Genomic DNA, 20,747 nt, shown 5'->3' on the forward strand with positions numbered 1-20,747 from the left:
ATTGTAGGGCTGTGTGACTAGATGGCCTCAGTTTTTACTAAGTATACATAAGTGTATACCACAATTCAAACTGATTTAGTCAATACTCAAATTAGTGTTGCCAAGAATGGGACTTTTCAATTAAACAGTTAATAATGTCTTATAATGAGTTTATGAATAATGCTTATGGTTGATTTTTTAAATTGATACTATTGAAGAGCTTGAAAATAGTCCTTTTCATAAGTAGGTTATATATATTCAACTTGAAACCCAATTTTCATAGAAAGTTGGAAAAAAATATATTTCAGCCCAGTTCACTATCCAAGTTTTCACAAATTATATACTAGAAAGATCCAAATTATAAAGTGAGTAATGTATAGTAACTCACCCTGAATAGAGTGTTGGATTGGAATTCAGAAATTCTAAGTTCTTGTCTTAGCTCTGTCCCTAAATTACTGCAATTACTCTGAGCCTCAGTTTCTTCATCTGTAAAATGACACGGTTGGACTACATACCAACTGCCATTTATTGAGCTATTACTATCTGCTAGACATTATACTAGGAGCTTCATGTACATTATTAGACCACCATTTATTTCTCCCACTAATTCTTTTAATAGGTAATACTTTTTAATCTCTTATCCTGTACAGATAAGGAAACTGAGGCTCAAAGAGATGAAGAAAATTTCCCAAGATCACACAGACAGTAGGTGGCAGAGTAAAGATTCAAAGTGGATTAGACAAGGTCCAGAGCCTACACACATAACCACTATTTGATACTGTTAGTCTTGAAGGATCTCAAAGATTCTTCCAACTTTAAAGTGCTTTTCTTTTATTTCTATGTAATAATCTATTTCAGTATTAAAAGGGTTGTCTTAATACATTTGGACAAGATTGTGGCAGTTAATTCAATTGTAATCAAAATGTGGTCTCAGACCTATCTATTCAATTATAACTGGATCAGAACTAATTTTCAGCAAAATCAAGATATACTAGTCAAGAAAACACTGATGGCCATTTGATTCCATAACTTATTCACCAGCTCATCCTGACCACATTACATTTTTTAAACATAAACCCCATTTAGAAGATGAATTTTGTCCTGAAAGGAGAAATTAAGCACTCTTGGCTCTTTCTCAGTCAGTAAAATCCTAAAGCAAACACTAATTTTTTTCCTGGTCTCCAACTGCTTTACTCCACCCCAGCCACCACAAACACTGTCTGACCATGTGGTCTGACTGGTTGTTGGTGGTGGTGGCAATTTTAATTCTGCTCCGCCGCCTCCAAAAGGGAGTTTGGGATTCCAAGTGAATCTATTAACAAGTTCATGTTTAGCTCATAGAGTGTTTCTAACTCTGTTTGAGGAACTGAGGGATGGAGTTGCAAAGAAACGTAACACACAGCCTATAGCCTTGTAGGTGCTCCAAATAGTGACGGCACAAATGAAGCAGATAGAAATATAGAACAGTGTAAAATAAAGGGTAAATGATGTTAGGAACTCGTAACTGTCATGGTAGAAATGAAAGGGGAAAATGGTAATCAAGGGCTGGGGTGGGGAAGAGAAAGACATTGGGCCAAGGTATATGCCAGACTTCGATCCACTGGAGAGAAGGGGCTTTCCACATAAGACAACTTTGATTAAGGTGACAGATGTTAACGAAACTTACTGTGGTAATCATTTTGCAATATACATGTATGCCAAGTCATTATGCTATACACCTTTAACTTATACAGTGTTGTATGTCAATTATATCTCATTAAAACCAGAAGGAAAAATAAATAAATAAAATTAAGAAAAGAACCATGATGAGGCACAAGGAGGGGAATGAACGTGACAGGCTACAGTGCTGTGAACAGACTTTCTGTGCTGAGGAGATGTCTAATCAAAACCTCTAGTTAAAAACTGGAAAATTCCATCAGAAAGGGTCATCGAGGGCAGAAACCACATTTTTTTCCACCCATTACCATGTCCTTGCACCTATAACTATGCTCGACAGTATAAGTATTCAAGTAAGTATTCAACAGTACTTATTAAATGAATAAATAAATTATTAATCTGCTTTCATTACCTGAATGTTGTATTTCATATAGACCTGCTGCTCTCAAAGTGCGGTCCCTGGACCAGCATCACTGACATCTTTGTATTTTAAAGAACCCAACTGTCTAAATTCAAATAAATAAAACTTAGATTTATCCATTTATTCTGACTGCTACTTTACTGTATGGGAGTGTCTCTGACAAGAAGAGGAAGCAGGACCTTAGACCTTGGTAAGGCAATGCTACTCAAAAATCAAATGATGAGGTACCAGTTTAAGATGGCTGCCTGACCCAAACATTTTCCCTGCCTTACAAAAGCCCAATAAAATGATGGCAAAAGGGTAACTGATAAGAGCCAAGAGAATGGGAGGAATACCAAGACAATACCAAAGATTTCAAGTAGTGTCTAAAAAATTGAACAGGACAGAAGACTATGGGACCTTCTCGGACCATCTCGAGGGTACTTGTGCTGAGGCAGATTCCTGAGGAGATGGGCCCAAAAGATTAGCAAGGCTTCCTCTATTCCAGAAGTAAATCAGCATCATTCATAATATTTCACAGAATTGAGAAATGGAAGAGACCTTAGAAAATGCAATCCTACGGCTATTATCAAAAAAACAACAAATTACAAGTGTTGGTGAGGGTGTGGAGAGAAGGGAACCCTCTGCACTGTTGGTGGGAATGTAAATTGATACAGCCACTATGGAGAATGGTATGGAGGTTCCTCAAAAAACTAAAAATAGAACTACCATACAATCCAGCACTTCCATTTCTGGATATTTTTCCAAAGAAAACAAAAACACTAATTCAAAAAGATCTATGCACCTTTATGTTCATTGAAGCATTATTTATAATAGCCAGGATATGGAAGCAACCTAAGTATCCATCAATAGAGGAATGGATAAAGAAGATGTGATATATAGATACATATATATGGATATATATATATATATAGATATATATTCACACACATACACACACACAACACACAATGGAATATTACTCAGCCATAAAAAAGAATGAAATCTTGCCACTTGTGACAACATGGATGGACCTAGAGGGTATTATGCTAAGTGAAATAAGTCACACAAAGAAATACAAATGTTGTATGATTTCACTTATATGTGGAATCTAAAAAACAAAACAAAACAGAAACAGACTCATAGATACAGAGAACAAACAGGTGGTTGCCAGAGGGGAGCGGGTTGAGAGGGGTGGGCAAAATAGGTGAAGGGGATTAATAGGTACAAACTTCCAGTTACACAATAAATGAGTCATGGGGACGAAATGTACAGTATATAGTCAATAATACTGTAATAAATTTGTATGGTGACAGATGGTAACTAGACTCATTGTGGTGACTGTTTGGTAATGTATAGAAATATCAAATCACCATGTTGTGCACCTAAAACAAACATAGTGTTCATGTTGTGCACCTAAAACAAACATAGTGTTGTAGGTCAATCATACGTCAAATAAATAAAAATAAACATAAATAAAAAGCAAATGCAATTCTAACCTCTGCATTGAACAGGTGAAGAAACTGAGGCATAAGGAAGTTAAGAGGTTGTCCCCAGACACACATGAGTAACTAGCAGACCTAAGACAATAAACCACATCTATTTCCCACTATGCTTTCCACCATATCCCACTGCCTAGGTCAGATAATCAGGATTGTCAAGGCCTTCCATGACTAAATCCACTTCACCTTTCCAGTCACAGGCATCTCTCTAGAAAGTTCCCAGGTGATTGCTAACGCAAATACTTCTAAACGTTTGGTTAAAACCACAATTCTACCATAATAAATTATCTTTAGCATTTAAACACTTAAGAAGAAGACACTTATACTATCAATAAGGTAAAAAGCTGATCTGTAACCTGAAACAAAAACTAGTTTCCCAAATGTTAATACCTTAGACTTAAATAACATTATGTTATTTGCATTTCTTCCCAGGTTTGTCTTCCTAAAGTTTCAGTAATTTTAGTTTTTTTTTTTTTTTTTTTTTTTTGCAGTATGCGAGCCTCTCACTGTTGTGGCCTCTCCCGCTGCGGAACACAGGCTCCGGACGCACAGGCTCAGCGGCCATGGCTCACGGGCCCAGCCACTCCGCAGCATGTGGGATCTTCCCGGACCGGGGCACAAACCTGTGTCCCCTGCATCGGCAGGCGGACTCTCAACCACTGCATCACCAGGAAAGCCCAATTTTAGTATTTTTATATCTCATCTTACCAAAGGATAAGGACCAGCCTCAGAACCAGTCCTGATTATGGTACTGGGTAATCAAAGAATTGATATTTGACCTGTTGCAGTATCTAAGGTAGCTTTCATTCTCTGGTTATTCAACCAAGTTCCTTTTTATAACCCATTTTACTTGTTACATCACTGGAGTTTTAATTTTCTGTCTTTCATCCAGATTTAAGATTTTCAAACCTAGTGCCTTTCTGAAAATGATTTATTCTTTAATTGGGCATGGCTCGTAGTACCTAACACATTGTCTTTGGCCTATTAGAATTACTGAAAACTAATATAAACCCTATTGGTATTTTATTTAATATAAGCCTAAGTGGTATTTTATTATACTTATGAGAGCCATCTAGAGCAGAACTTTGCAACCAGTACACTGTGCCATTCCCTATTGTTACACATGAATCCCAGAGGTACTGAGACAGAGACCGCCTGTTGCTCAAGCCACTGGGAGCCTGCGTGTTCAGGAGCCCCAGGGGGAGGGGAGGGGAGGGCAAGAAAGGGACACCAAACACAGCTTTTAGTGTGCTATGAGTTAATGTGTCATTAGGTAAATGTTATCACTTTCTACATGTGCCATGAAATGAAACATTTGGGAAGCACTGGTCCAGACAATTCATCTCCATGGAGTGGAGGGGTTGAGTCTGTGGTCAACACTCTTTTCTAGGACAGGAAGGTAATTTATCCTTTTGTAACACACTATGACATGCCTTTTCCACTTGGTTATTTTGTGTGACCACCGGTGCTGATGAACCGTGGGACCCTGTTTTGCTAGTTCTGATTGGTCTTATTCTGTTTACAGCACCTGCTTTCCTTGGAATTACCCTCAGTTCCCATTGTTTATTCTTTCCTGCTAATACAGAAAATAAAGGGTACTTAACTATAAAGTATAGCATGATTTTTTTCAGAGAAGAAACAAAATGTTCATTTATAATTATACTCCCTTAATTTACAAAGTCAATAGGAAATGAAATACGGCTTATTATATTAATTCTCTTTGTATTACAATTATGTTTTCATACCACTTTATATCAACTTTCCTTTTTATGAATCATTAGGAAGAGTAATTTTTCCTAGACAGTTGCAACCTATTTTGATCAAACACTTATTTATTTTATCTATTTTGTGGTGTTCAGCTTGGCTAAGGGAAGCCCCTTTAGGTGGTTCTTTTGTCCTTTGAACATTGCCTCTGGATTTTTATAAAAGCATGCATGCTGTCTGGAAGCACAGACTGTCCCAGACCCATCCTGACTTTCCCTTGACTCCAAGACCTGGAATCAGCTATTTCCCAAAGGATCTTGGTGTCCTTTAGCGGAGAAAAGTAAGAGAGCCCCAAATCTGAGCGTTAGCAATGCACCATGAGAACAGCTGGTGGGAGTACTGACTAACAGAACTGGAGAATACATGTGCATTTTTAAAGAAGGCCATGAATTTACACAGAATTTTGCACTTTGGTGTAGTATGTTTCCATATGCTTCTTTTCGTACAGTATGTGGTTTTATCAGCCACTAATACTCCCTGTAATAGCGGCAACAATAGTGGCAACAACATTCTATGATCCCATTATCATCCCCCCCACCAAAAATTAATATCTTGTTGTAGGTCCTGTGGGCTTTTTTTTCTTTAACAAGTCATTTAGTATTTTCATCTTTAAAATAGGATTGATTCTCTTATTCTCCTAGTAGTTGAAATGATTAAGCGAAATGTTGTAAAAGGCCATGAAAATGAAAACTATTTGTCCTACCTACTCCTACGTATTGTAGTACTCATACACGATCTTCCCTGGGCTCCTAGAACGCACCTATGTTTTCCCATTTCCTTATCTTCGCTCACAATGTGCCCTCTTGCTAAAATGCCCTTTCTCCACTTCTCTGGGCTCAGTTTAAATGATGCCTCAGTTTAAATGGTGCCTTAAATGGAAGCATTCCAAGGCTTCAAGGCAGGATGAATTCTTGCTCTTCTGTGCTTCAGGAGTACCTCAATAATTCTGTTTTTTAAAAGCATTGGATTTTGTGATTTGTGTACACATTCATCTCCTCTAAAAAGATGAGTTTGTGGAGGGCAGAGGTCATATTTTATATACCCATAGCCTTGTGTGAAGTAAAGAGATGTTTGCTGAACTGAATATTGGTTGGGTTAAATCACTCACTGATTCTTCTATTCTTGTGCAATTAAACAAACCCAAAGAGTTACTGATGAGCAGAACGAATAATTATTTAAACACTACTTACTCTGATAACATTACAGGCTCTTAGGATTGAAGTGTGGGGCTCTTAAACTGTGGAACAGAACCACCTAAGAGACCTGTTAAAAATGCAGATACTCAGGCTCTACCCAAGATCTAGTGATTGAATCTGATGATGGAGCCAGGCACTCTGCATTTCTGGCATATGCTCAGATGGTTATTACCCACATCAATGTTTGAGAACCTCTGTCTTGAAGAAATTCAGGCCGTCATCTCATCCAAGGCAAGAATCCTACCCAGAGACTCTTGACAACTATCTTGCCCTCATTCACATATCTTTTAGTAGCTGTTTGCAAGGGCCTTGAAACAAGGTCCTTCTGATGCTACAATAGATTCATCTCCCAGGAAGGGAATCAAGGTGTGTGTGATAAAGCGAGGAAGAAGATCCTTTTGAATCTGTAATATTATCTCAAACCGACTAGTGAGATTTTAGAATAAGCCCCCAGTGGAGCAGCAGTTCTCTCCACGTGACTGAGGTGTACTGAAATGTATGTGGGATTCTGCACCAGAATAGGTAGATTTAAAAAAAAGTTTTCATTGGAGTACAGTTTTTTTTTTTTTTTTTTTTTTTTTTTTTTTTTTTTTCTTTTTGTGGTATGCGGGCCTCTCACTGTTGTGGCCTCTCCCGTTGCGGAGCACAGGCTCCGGACGCGCAGGCCCAGCGGCCACGGCTCACGGGCCCAGCCGCTCCGCGGCATATGGGATCCTCCCAGACCGGGGCACGAACCCGTATCCCCTGCATCGGCAGGCGGACTCTCAACCACTGCGCCACCAGGGAGGCCCTGGAGTACAGTTGATTTACAATGTTGTGTTAGTTTCTGCTGTACAGCAAAGTGAGTCAGTTACACATATACATATATCCACTCTTTTTTAGATTCTTTTCCCATATAGATCATTACAGAGTATTGAGAAGAGTTCCCTGTGCTATACAGTAGATCCTTATTAGTTATCTCTTTTATACAGAATAGGCAGATTTGATTCCTAGCATTATTGCTTGCTGGCTGTGTGAGCAACGGCAGGTTAGTAAGTCTCTCTGAGTTTTTATTTTGTTTGCCATAAAATGGAGATGTGATACCCTCCTTTGTTCTCAAGACTGTAAAGAGGACTTTGTGAGAGGCAATGACATATGTAAAAATGCTTTATTAAATCTCAAAGTGGTCTTTGTTTATTGTTATGTTCAATGCATATGTCGATTTTAAAAGCATTTAGAGCATTTCTTTGACTTCTCCCAAGCTCTTCTGGCTGGTAAAGTGGACCCTGGGTGCAGCCTCACTGTAGACTCAAATGTAATCCATGGTGCACATGGTAACCTACCCCAATACTAGTCACAGTGCACATTAGGAGTAACGGCTTGGTCCCTCTGGTTTTCAGCCATAAATGGGTGTTAAGTTACCCATTTACACAGATGAAAATGCTTTATGCAAACCATGCCACGGATTGTGTTCCTGTTGTTTGCTAACATTGCCCTGCTTTGAAGGGTGCTGAGCTCTGCTTTTTTCAAATGTCTGACCTAATGCTCAGTTTGATTTATAAGTGAAATGGGGCTGGGCCATACAGCTCAAAACAAATACTTTAGAAATTAGAGTAAAGGAGGCCATGTCATCTGTGGAATTAGAACCAGCTCTTTGTGATGGCTTAGCTCCCCTCTCTCCTGCAGGAGGCAGTTTTATCCCACTTAGTCACCTTAGTTACTGCCTTCTGTAAGCCCAGAGCCCCCAAGTGCCTTGCACAGATAGTCACTCAATATTTCTTGAATTGTATATATACTTTTTACTCAAGGTAGATCTTGGTGTAAGACATGCTGCATTGGTGAATATGGTGGTGATCACTTAATACTTCTCTGTAGAGCTCAAAGTTCCATATACCGCTTAGATGGTACCTCTTATTTGGAAGGGTCCTTGACAATCCAGCCTTTTCCAAAATGTGCTCCATGGAGCACTAATTCTGTGAGACACTCCTTGCAGAAGCTGGAGCGGGATTCCACTGTTAACTAACTTTAGGAAACACTGCCCACCCCTTCTTGGGAGGTCTGAAGGCACACGGCATACTGAACGCTGAGAAGTCCTGCAGTAGTCTCCCCTTTTGTTTTGTTGTTTGATAATATGTGACACGATTTGGGAAATTTTGCCCTCTTCTTACCTCAGCTTCCTACACCCTTAGTGGTGTGACACAGGCTGTATATACAGTAAGGGGAACCATCTCTTTTTAGGCTTTTAACTGCCATTCACTGTCTGTGAAAATTTGTCTCTAGACTAACCCAACTCCTGACTGAATGATCTTGTGATGATACTGCAGCATCTGATTACCTTCGAGGTAAAAGTTAAGAGCATTTGTTCTCTTCAACATTATTTTTGAGTAGTCAGTAAGTTCTCATATTTCAAACACCAGAAAGGAAGAAAAGGTGATGAGTGAGAGTCCTCCTTCCCACCTCAACCCCCATCTGCTCAGCTCCCATTCTCCATCACCACCACCGCCAGAAATAACTGCTGCTTTTAACTTCTTATTTAACCTTCCGGACACTCAATGCTTAAGCATATCAGTGCCAATTCATATATATATATATATATATATGAACCTCTTTTTTAGAAATACTAGCTTATTTTACATATTTTTCAAAGAGCAAAAATTGTTCACCGTCATCCTAAGGGCATAAAAATCACAAAACTGGATTCTGCTTTGAAGCCTTAACTTGCTCACATGAAGAAGAGATAAGAAATATGCTTGTGGAGGGCCTAGAAATCTTGCGGTTGGCAAACCAGAGATTTCTACATGGCAGGAGGCCCCATTAGGATTTGCAGTGTGTGTCAAGTTCACAAGCAAACCAAAATGCAAAGGCTCCTCCAACTCTGCCATGAAGAGATCTCTCCTGGATATTTCATTGCTGATATGAAATATGCCTCATTCAAATAAAAGAAAAAGAGGTAAAATACAAAAGGAAGATTTGCGAAATGAAAAATTTAAGTACCATTTGAAGACTAGCAATTAGAAGGCCAGAGGGAGGAAAAGGGCAGCCACAGATGACACACTGAGTGAAATATTCAGTAGTAACTGCTACCTTTTTTTTCAGTTTTTTTAAAAAAATTATTTATTTATTTTTATTTTTGCCTGCATTGGGTCTCCGTTGCTGCATGCGGGCTTTCTCTAGTTGCAGTGAGCAGGGGCTACTCTTCATTGCAGTGTGCGGGCTTCAGTAGTTGTGGCACGCGGGCTCAGTAGTTGTGGCTCACGGGCTCTAGAGCACAGGCTCAGTAGCTGTGGCGCACGGGCTTAGCTGCTCCGCAACAGGGATCTTCCCAGACCAGGGCTCGAACCCGTGTCCCATGCATTGGCAGGCAGATTCTTAACCACTGTGCCACCAGGGAAGTCCCTCTTTTTCAGTTTTAAACCACTGAGACAGGGTGTTTGCCCAATCATCAAGGCAGTGTAACAGAATGGCTAAGAGGATTTAAAGTCAATCAGGACTCTTTTCATGTCCAGCTCTGACACTTACTTTCTGTGTGATGGTGGGCAAGTTACCTAACTTCTCTGTGCCTTCATCTCATCATCTGTAAAATGGGCCAGTAAGAGTATCAACCTATCAGGACTATTGTGAAGGTTATCGGAGATGGTGCCTATAAAGAACTTAACCAAGAGCTTGACTCAGCTGTATTAGTATTTGCTGAACAGAGGTGATTTTTAAGGGGACTTTATTAGTAGATGAACTATTTAGGTTGTATCCTTCCCCATCCAAGTAGTGATCCATTCACTAAAAAGTTCAGACCAAGAGCAGGTCGTTGCTACATAGATTGGTTAGTTTGTACCTGAGTACTCTGATTTTTTGTCGTTAGTGATGCTTGTGATTTCCTTTTGCTACTGCCTTAGAAAGTTCTAATTTATCTAAGAGATTTGGAGCTAACTGGGTGTATTAACCACTGAAAGACAATTTCAGTTCCAATGAATGACAGAGTCAGATTCTTAGACTTAGTCCCTGGAAATGGGTTAGTGGACCAGAGACATTTCACTAACTTGTAGGAATGGCTGAGAGAAAGATTCATTTCAAATCTTATCCATTAACTCAACAGAAACTGCGTTAAATCCATGTTCTTTACACAGAATAGAGATGATACTTGAAAAGGATCACAGCCTGAAACCCAGCTGTATAATAAGAACCACATTGCTGATGCCAGCAACTAGGAAGCTGTAGCTTGTTGAAAGTCTTTGGGACTCTAGCATCCACTCATATTTATAACATTTTTGCTTTTTTACCCTTGAAATGACACATCATCTTAGAGTTTCAAAGAGAGTTCCAAGTCAGAGAGGGCTGAGCCTATTTTAGAGCTGATGGGAGAGTCATGGCATGAAAGTAGCTGTCACCCAACAAATGAGGAATAGAGTTACTTCAGAAACTACAAATTCACAAATTTCTTTAGAACTAAGATTTCCAGACAGCTCTCAGACACTGGAGAAAGACTAAGTCTTTGGAACCCACCACGATATAAGTGAAGCAGGGTAATTAACATATGGCCAGTGAAATAAAGGCTAGCTGCACTTGACAAAATATCCAAGCATTTCCAGGGAATACGCAAGTTATGGATCACGGGTTATTAAATGTAGGTGTACATGCCTCATTGGGGCCCTCAAGATAAATAGTGTGAAAAATAGTACTTAATATCTCTTGGTGATTCTGCTCTAGAATCAGCTAAATGACAGGAAAATTGTCATCTGTTATGGATGAGAATAATAAACTCACAAAGTAATTTTTATCCTGAATTCAGATAACTGTCTGTTTCTCCCTCCCCTCCCTTTCCGCATGCTGTATTGGGATAAATGATGTTTTCAATCAGGGAGGGATGGGAGAAATTAAGAGGCTTTAGGAAAAGTATATCCTGAATTTCCAAAAAGCTGTCTAGGTCAGTCCAGAGTCTAGTCAGAAAGTGTATTCATCCTGCCTGGATATTTCCATTGACAGTGGAAGCAAGGCAGGGACAGCTGAAAAGGATTACATTTGTGACCCTTCCCAGGGAGATCCTAAAGTTGAAGATACTTAGAGGCTCACAACTTGTTACCATTTTCCCTTAATTTCTCTGGGTAAGCAGTCAGGCTGAATGAATTTGTGATTCACTTAATAAACGCTTGGGGGAATGATTTGTTGCTTCCCTGAGCCATGTTTTTTAATCTGGTCTACACCACCCTTCAAAATATGAAAGGAAAAAAAAAAACCTTAGAAAACCAAATGACTGGCTTTTCTCAACATGGGTGAAGAATGTTTCCATTCTGTTTGTGTTATTATGGAAAGGAGTGGGATGGGCACTAAATTAGGTGTCAGCCCTACCTGACAGTGGGGTGGCTGAGAGAATTACTACAAGTGGCTTGGAAAGTATAATTACGTCTAGAACTATAAAGTCATATTATTCTTTTCTGTTTGGTGAGCCTATCAGACTTCAAAATGCTACTTGACTAGCTTCCCCAGAACATTATTGTATAGTTAAGAAAATACTCAACTAGGCTATCTAAAGTGTTCACCTTAGATATGTGGTTTTCTTCTCATTCGAAAATTGTTACACAAAACCATGTGGTCTAACCATTGCATAGTCTCTTTAAAAACCAAAACAAACAGAAAACATATATTCTACATACACTGAGCTGAAGGATTTGCCTGGCCCAGTCAGCTGACTTGTTTTACTCAGATGGACCTCGGCCAACTTGATCTGGCTGCTCTTCAGGTGAAACATCCAGATGGCCCAAATAACCAGCTTCTCCTGAAGTTGTTCTACTGTTCTGCATGGACAGGCTTAGCTCTAAGCAAATCCTATAGCATATTAGTTTTAACATTAATGTTCAACAGGAAAATAAATTTCTGAGAACATAGTTTTAGTTTACAAAGAGGGGCAATGTGCAAAGTCTTTCCAATGCTCTGTGGAGCACAACTTAATAGAGATCATTCTGTTGACAGAGCATACGTTGGTATGTAAAACATAGGTTCAAGTTCAAGTGCAGGGTTGCCACTTTCAGGGTCTCATTCTCTGTAATATTTAGATACTGGTATACATCACTAATCCTGGAGTAAACCGGTTGTTCAAGGATACTACAGCATTGCCAAATAGTCAAACAATGTTTCACTTTAAGTTATAGCCCCTGAACTTTCTGCCAGAAATTCTTTATACATATCTCATACCGATTTCACTTAAGACAGTAGGAAAGAAAAATTAAAATGTTCCCATGTCACAAGGTTCCTATGTGAAAAATGTATCTTTGTATCTGCAATAAGGCGTTGTGGACATGGCATTCCTGTAGAGGGAATGTTGTTGGCCTGCTTCATAGATACCTGTGTCAGTTCTGCAACTATAGACATATGGTGCTGAGAGCATACAACATGCTTTGTATAGCCATTAAAGCATTATTAAAACAACCACAGTGAGGTAGTTTCAGTTTGGCAACTACAAAATGTATTACACATTGCTATTTAGATCACTTTAAAAAAAAATTTTAATTAATTTATTTTTTAAACATCTTTATTGGAGTATAATTGCTTTACAATGGTGTGTTAGTTTCTGCTGTATAACAAAGTGAATCAGCTATACATACACATATATCCCCATTATCTCCTCCCTCTTGCGTCTCCCTCCCACCCTCCCTATCCCACCCCTCTAGGTGGTCACAAAGCACTGAGCTGATCTCCCTGTGCCATGTGGGTGCTTCCCACTAGCTATCTATTTTACATCTGGTAGTGTGTATATGTCCATGCCACTCTCTCACTTCGTCCCAGCTTCCCCTTCCCACTCTCCGTGTCCTCAAGTCCATTCTCTACATCTGTGTCTTTATTCCTGTCCTGCCCCTAGGTTCTTCAGAACCTTTTTTTTTTTTTTAGATTCCATATATATGTGTTAGCATACGGTATTTGTTTTTCTCTTTCTGACTTACTTCACTCTGTATGACAGACTCTAGGTCCATCCACCTCACTATATATAACTCAATTTCATTTCTTTTTATGGCTGAGTAATATTCCATTGTATATATGTGCCACATCTTCTTTATCCATTCATCTGTTAATGGACACTTAGGTTGCTTCCATGTCCTGGCTATTGTAAATAGAGCTGCAATGAACACTGTGGTACGTGACTCTTTTTGAATTATGGTTTTCTTAGGGTATATGCCCAGTAGTGGGATTGCTGGGTTGTATGGTAGTTCTATTTTTAGTTTTTTAAGGAACCTCCATACTGTTCTCCATGGTGGCTCTATCAATTTACATTCCCACCAACAGTGCAAGAGGGTTCCCTTTTCTCCACACCCTCTCCAGCATTTATTGTTTGTAGGTTTTTTGATGATGGCCATTCTGACTGGTATGAGGTTATACCTCATGGTAGTTTGCATTTCTCTAATGATTAGTGATGTTGAGCATCCTTTCATGTGTTTGTTGGCAGTCTGTGTATCTTCTTTGGAGAAATGTCTATTTAGGTCTTCTGCCCATTTTTGGATTGGGTTGTTTGTTTTTTTGATATTCAGCTGCATGAGCTGCTTGTAAATTTTGGAGATTAATCCTTTGTCAGTTGCTTCATTTACAAATATTTTCTCCCATTCTGAGGGTTGTCTTTTGGACTTGTTTATGGTTTCCTTTGATGTGCAAAAGCTTTTAAGTTTCATTAGGTCCCATTTGTTTATTTTTGTTTCTATTTCCGTTTCTCTCGGAGGTGGGTCAAAAAGGATCTTGCTGTGATTTATGTCATAGAGTGTTCTGCCTATGTTTTCCTCTAAGAGTTTTAGAGTGTCTGGCCTTACATTTAGGTCTTTAATCCATTTTGAGTTTATTTTTGTGTATGGTGTTAGGGAGTGTTCTCATTTCATTCTTTTACCTGTAGCTGTCCAGTTTTCCCAGCACCAATTATTGAAGAGGCTGTCTTTTCTCCATTGGATATTCTTGCCTCTTTTATCAAAAATAAGGTGACCATATGTGTGTGGGTTTATCTCTGGGCTTTCTATCCTGTTCCATTGATCTATATTTCTGTTTTTGTAGATCACTTTTGTTTTTGAAAGATGCTTACACGATCCCCTAGAACTCACCATTTCAGGCTTTGCTTTAACTTCACCTTTCATCTACTGCTAAAAGCTCTTTCATTTTGTTTCCTTCTATTCAGGATCCTTTTTCTCCCATAATAGCTTTCTATGATTTTCCCTTTTCCCTGGCTGTTAACCAAGTTGTTCACTGAATATTCCTCCAAGTTTTTGTACTAGCTGTACAGTATAGTAGTGGGGATAGTGGAAGTGCTAGTAGGAAATAATAAATAGTCAATTGTAATAATAATAGAACAATAGCTGCTGTAGTGGAAATAGTTTGTTTTTGCCTTCTTAACATCCATTCCTCCTTCTGAAAACAGCTCTGCCATTTCCTTTTGGAGAATTGACTTCTCTTACTCTCAGCCTACATGGGCACACGACCTAGGCTTGGCCAACTGGAGCTGTCTATCCACCTTTGGCCCCAGTGACTAACTCACTGCTGGACATGTGATCCAAACAGGCCAATGAAACCCCATTCCAGGGACTTCAGGAGACTCTTGGAATCTCTTTTTCCTGTGGTTGCTCAGGAAGGAGGATGTCTAAGCATCCACCCTGCCATCTCACGGGGGACAGTCTGCCTGAGGGTAAAATCAATCAGAGGAATATAGAGAAAACCCAGAGTGAGGAGCTTGGATAAACTCCTAGATCCAGATTGGGCTTCTATCACTTAAACTAGAAGAATCCTGACCAATACAGGATATAGTATTTATTGAGCATTGCTTGTGTATCAGGCACAGAGATAAATGCTTTTACTAGCTGTTCTCTCATTTAGGCCACACAACAGGCCTGTGTTTGTTCTTATTGTACAGATGAGGAAACAGAGATTTAAACAGGCTAAGTAACTTGTCTGAGGTCATACAGCTGGTTAGGAACACCAAAACCTCTGAACTGATAATATTGATAAGGCTGATTTTAGCAAGATAGGCCTGTGACATCAACTCAGAGAAATACCCAGATTGGAGGGCTGCTGTTACCTAGGCACTGAGGCACTAAATTGAAAGCATCAATTTATGCACATTGGGGCTTAGAGTCTTTATCAGGCTGATCTTGTCAGAACTGACCACAGATGAAATGAAAGCCAGACAAAATTCTACTCACTTGACCATGGGGCTGGTTAGATCCTGGGATTCTCCACAGGGAACAGGAGTGAGGACAGTCAGTTCCAAGGCCTCTGTGAAGAGACAGTATGTATGTCAGGCTATGTGTGTTATAGTTACTTATAGTTACTTAAGAATTAAGGAGCCTCCTGAAAAGGGTCTTGGGATAGCCCCACATGGGGTTAAGTAGGTGGTGAGAGGATGCAGTAGTGGTCGACCCCAGAGCCCATTCCAGCCAGCACTTGTGTTTGCAACTGATTTGTCATGGTCTGGCCCAGGACGAGGTGAAGTCATTGTGGCTGAAGGTAAAAAATGATCCAAGCATGCTCCAGGCTGAGGCTTGTTTGCCCCCCCAATCCATTCCTTGCCCTTCCCCTGCCCTTCTATGCTTCTCAGGGGGACTGACCCCTGCAGGTTATCTTTCCCAGGCCCATATGTTAGTTGGCTTCTGCCTGGGTGCAGTCAATGGTAGGCACTGGTGAGGTACTGGCAGGGGGAACAAGGGTAAGTTAGGGTGTTTCTCTCCCTCATTCCCTGCCTCAGACTCATTCTCTGGCAACAGCTGCATCTCCTCCACAGCTCCAGCGCCAAGACAGACCCACCTTGGTTCCACTTGTGCCTCCTAACCCTTGCCCATGGACCTATGGAAAGGCCGCCTTACTCCCTCCAGCCTGGGGGCTGGTAGAGGCTTCCTGCTAGCACTATCCTCTGCTGGTGTCTCAGCTCCTCCATCACCTGTAACCAATTCCCTGTTTTAAATGCCTGTAGTGTTTCCTGTTTTCCTGGTTAGCCAAATGTCCAAAATACAACTACCTCCTGAGGACAGTGACCCTGCATTTGTGTACCCTCGTGTAAATAGTATGTGCTTAAAAATAAGTTGGTTGCTTAGGTGGTTGGTTTGGACTCTCTTGCCAGCCTAACCCATCATTTGTACCTTCTGCTTTCACAGGACTGCTGTGCAGAATCAAAGATCCCATTTCTAGGCCTCATTTTAATGGGCTGGCTGGTCCCTTCGACTTCCTACTTACTCCTTTACAGGCTGCTAGGAGCTGAGCAACAGGAGTCTTTCCTGAAAACCTTTTCCGTCTTCTCAGTAATCATATTAAATATCTGATTTTGTGTGGGCTGGTCAGAGAAAACATACTTCCCTTTTCACTAAAGACAAGGCATCTCAGCATGACTCGCTGCAATTTTTTTTTTTTTTTTTAATTTAAGAGACAAGTCTGATTTCCTTTGAAAACAGTGGTTAATGGACTTAGCATACTAATTCCCACTTAATGCAGCAAACTTCAAGAGTAGGCTTTCATCTGAGCGCAGGTAAATCACAGAATTCTTATACCATGGTATTGAAAAACTCCCATAATTAAATAAAAACCATTTCTTTTAAGCCATTCTACAAAGTAAAGTCAACCTGAATTCCTTGTTTGTACCTGAAAGAGTCTGGAAATTTATCTTCAGCTGCAGCTTATAAATGCCTACCCTTGCTTCCAGAATGCCACATTTCTGATACAAATCTTTCTTGTTGGTTTGTTTGACCATCCCCTGCCTCAGGAAGAAACCTAGAAGGTCCTGCATGGGCAAGTAGGGTCAATGGTGCAGCTGACTGGAGCTGACTGAGCCGACAGTGCCGTTTTGGTACAGTGTTTTGTTGGCTATATATCATCTGCAATGGGGTTGGCCAGAGTGGGAGGACTTGGGAGTATCCACAGGAAGTAGATATTTCCTGACCAGCTCATCCCTTGCTGACTCTCCAGCATTTTCTTGTCTACAACTAAAACGTTTTGCCTTGTATGTTCCTAAGGCCTCTTGAGACAGTGGGCATTTTTTTCTTTCATTTTTCAACTTGTGCCAAATGTGTCAGGATTTAAGTCCATAATGCATAGATCTTGGCCCCAGATCTTTTAAGGATGTGGCCTCTTTGTCTCTGGCTTCATAGTAATCAAATGTATCTGCAAATCTGACCCTTTAAGAAATTTTGGCTCAGTGCTTCTGTAGAAATGAGAACGCTGTTAAGAGGAGACTGAGAAGATAGGCCTGACAAACTCTCCCCCTCCAATGACCCCAATAAGAATAAAAGAGAGTGTAAGCCATCTGGATTGGCTGTCCAAGAAGAGGACTAAGATGAAGCACTCTCAGTCTCTTCCTTAGTACCCAGCACCGGCTTTCACTTCACCTCAGGCTAGGTCCTAGACTGAGCAGGGCCACCACATCTGGCCAAAGAGGTCAACTCCACAAGGCGTCATCCTCATAAACTCTGAAGTTATGCAGTATGCAATCTGCCCAACTGTTGTTCATGGTGGCCCTATTGTGGGAGTGAGGCTTCCCTGGTTTCTCTTGCTACACCTAGACCTAGACCTAGAAGGTCTGCTTTTAGCCCCAACTCTCTCTCTGTATAAACTATTCCTGTGAGGCCTCAGTTTCTCTGCCTTAAAAAAGATGGGCGATCCCTACCTCAGAAAGCTTTTATGAGACTGAATGAGCTGGCAATAAGAGACTTAACATTACTTGGGAAAAGTCCTTCCCAAAGACAGTATAGCATTATTTTCAAGTTGGCACTAACAAAACAACTCTTTGGGAATGAAAATTTTACCCATATGAGCTAAACTAACTTATTCCATGTGCTGGGACAACCACGGAAATTAGCAAGGTCTAATGTGCTCAGGGTCCCCAAGAAGTGAGGTTGACTTCAAATCAACCATGCTTTTGGAAAGTTATGGATCGTAGGTGGCCTTGAATTATTATTACCCCTTTGTACTGATATGATTCTTGAGTTGACTGAAACTTTCATTATTGTTAGAGTCAGCCTCATTAGGAAATGCTGTAGGCTATAAGAAAAGGTTGTCTTCAAGTACCAGATGGGTTCAGAGAGCAGGGATGGAGAAGCAATGCAAAGAAAAGGAAGTTCACGGGACCAGTGATAGTTTCTTGGGGAGGAGTAACTGGATTGGCTTTGAAGGGAAGATTCTGAGAGCTCAGAAGCAGATAAGACAAACATGAGGGATTGCACGGCAGAGTAAAAGTTTGGTCTGTTAGTGGGATAAACAGTTGATTGGAATGGAGACCATGCATTTGGGGAGTGAAAGATTCTGGTTAGTGGGGTGGAGTCATCACAGACCGCAGAGAGCTAGGAAAGAACGATGGGGCCTGCTTGGCGCTCAGACACCACTGAGTGTGTACTTTCCACAGTCATCAAACCAAGTATGCAGAGAAGAGCCTGTTTCTTCACCTAGAGAATCTTAAAACTTTTTTTTTCTGCATGGTCTGGTGCTTCTCTCTCTCTCTAATTTCCCATGTGGGGACACACACTGCTTTGTCAAATAAACAGTCCCTTCCTCAAGGGGTGTTCAGACTGGAACTTGTTTTCAAAAATGTGTTTGTCTCCCAGCAAAAAAAAAAAAAAAAAAAAATTGACCATCCTAAAACTGCCATCCTTCAACTTAGAAACCAAAGCAAGTTAGTGCAAAGTATCTGTCATTGATAATTCACACTGACACCAAAGTTTGGTTTCTTTAAAAGTTCAAGTTCTTAAACTCTCTTTTCAAGTGGCGTTGAACATTTAGTTAGAACACAGACCTCCCTGAGGTGGGGTGGTTTTTTCTGATGCAGCACCTGTCTCAGGAACACACCAGTGCAACCTCAGCAGCACGGACTTCATAGCAGCCGTGGACCAGCCCTCAAAGGGCGAGACCACTACATCTTTCCAAAGTTGCCTCCTCAGTATAGGTAATGTATGGAGTATGAGTTTCAGCCAAAACTTTGTTGGTTGCAAGGAGAGGAAACTCAACCAAGCTTATATAAAAGTTGTAAAGATATTGAGATGCCACTGAATAAATTTCAGCCAGTCCTCAATGGAACTGAACTTGAAACTGGGAGCCACCAGGGAGAAGGTAGCTTCTCTGTCTCTCTGGAGCAGCACAATCCCTCACCTGCTTTCCTCTGTGTTTGCTTCATTCTTTACCCCTCAACATACTTGATTCTCATTGCTCACAGCAGTTACGTTCTCTAAAATTGACACAAACATCGAATTAGCAAATAGCGAACCATTACTCCTACGGGAAATACAGGATTAGGTTGCTGCAAGCCTCTGGTCACAACACTTTTGCCAACCGATCAATCCATAACTTAGCTTTATTTGTATTTCTGTTTTAAGGCACCTTATTGTTGATTCATTAACACTGAACTCACAACCAACAGCACTACAGCCTGAAGGAAGCTTATCTAATACGTGTATTTTCTCTGGAAGGACCGTCACAGCCTTCTTGAGCTTAGAAACGCTAGACAGCACTTTAGGACTACACTACACCTGGGGGTCATTTTAAACCGTGAAGTCACCAACAAAAAGTATAAAAATGTGAAAAACGTGGTACTAAAGAAACCGTGGAAAGAACACTTGTTTATAGCACGAGAGCTGAAACAAGAAGGCAGAGTACCTCCTTGTTCGATCTCAGCTGAGAATGTGGCGTTGGATGACTCAGATTTTTCACCATTTTGCTCATGTCTGCAAATGACTGCAAAAGCACCGCAAGTACTGACTTGGGGGTTACAAATAAATTTTAGCAAGTAAGCAAATGCACAAATAGAGAACAAGCGGATGATAAAGAGCGACGGACTGCAGCCTCTTCTCTTGGCTCAGGGTTTCTGCTTCCCCATACCTTCAGCTTTCTCTGTGGCTTTCATGCCCCAACCTCCAGCTTCAACCCTGACCTACATGGTCTTTCCACTATTCCCATGGCTAAATGTCTCAGTCGCTTCACGTCTCCTTGCCAAATCCCCTCAGAAAGAATCTGTGTGCCCTAGCCTTGCTTTTGAATTAGTTTCATTTGGCTTCATTAGTTTCATCTGTGGCCCAAGCATCTCCTGTACCGGCAGGGGTAGTGCATGTGTTTTAAGGAAGTCATACGGTACAGACTCCTTCAGGCCCGCGCGTGGGGCATATTAACCTGTCACTGGCAAAGCCCACTGGGGTGCCCAGAGCGGGGTGAGGGCGTGAGCGGTGCAAGGGTGCGGAGTGGGGAATAAGATGGAATCTAGGTGGTAAGAGAAGGTCTAACCTCTTTTGTGCCTTGTCTAGTTTCACTTGCCTATAGGGTGCTGCGTTGCAGAAGCCTTGCCCC

General features: G+C 40.7%; 1 long non-coding RNA gene across 1 annotated transcript in view; it reads right to left on the reverse strand.

Moving 5' to 3' along the window:
• Positions 1-20,747, reverse strand: part of LOC308614862 — a 200,927-nt gene that overhangs the window by 18,518 nt on the left and 161,662 nt on the right. Inside the window, exon 3 of the long non-coding RNA XR_014015446.1 lies at positions 15,635-15,707. This is a non-coding gene — a long non-coding RNA (uncharacterized lncRNA). The remainder of the gene's footprint in view (positions 1-15,634; positions 15,708-20,747) is intronic.

The sequence above is a fragment of the Mesoplodon bidens genome (assembly GCF_964165515.1).
Source record: "Mesoplodon bidens genome assembly, chromosome: 1".
In the NCBI taxonomy this organism is placed as follows: Eukaryota; Metazoa; Chordata; class Mammalia; order Artiodactyla; family Ziphiidae; genus Mesoplodon; species Mesoplodon bidens.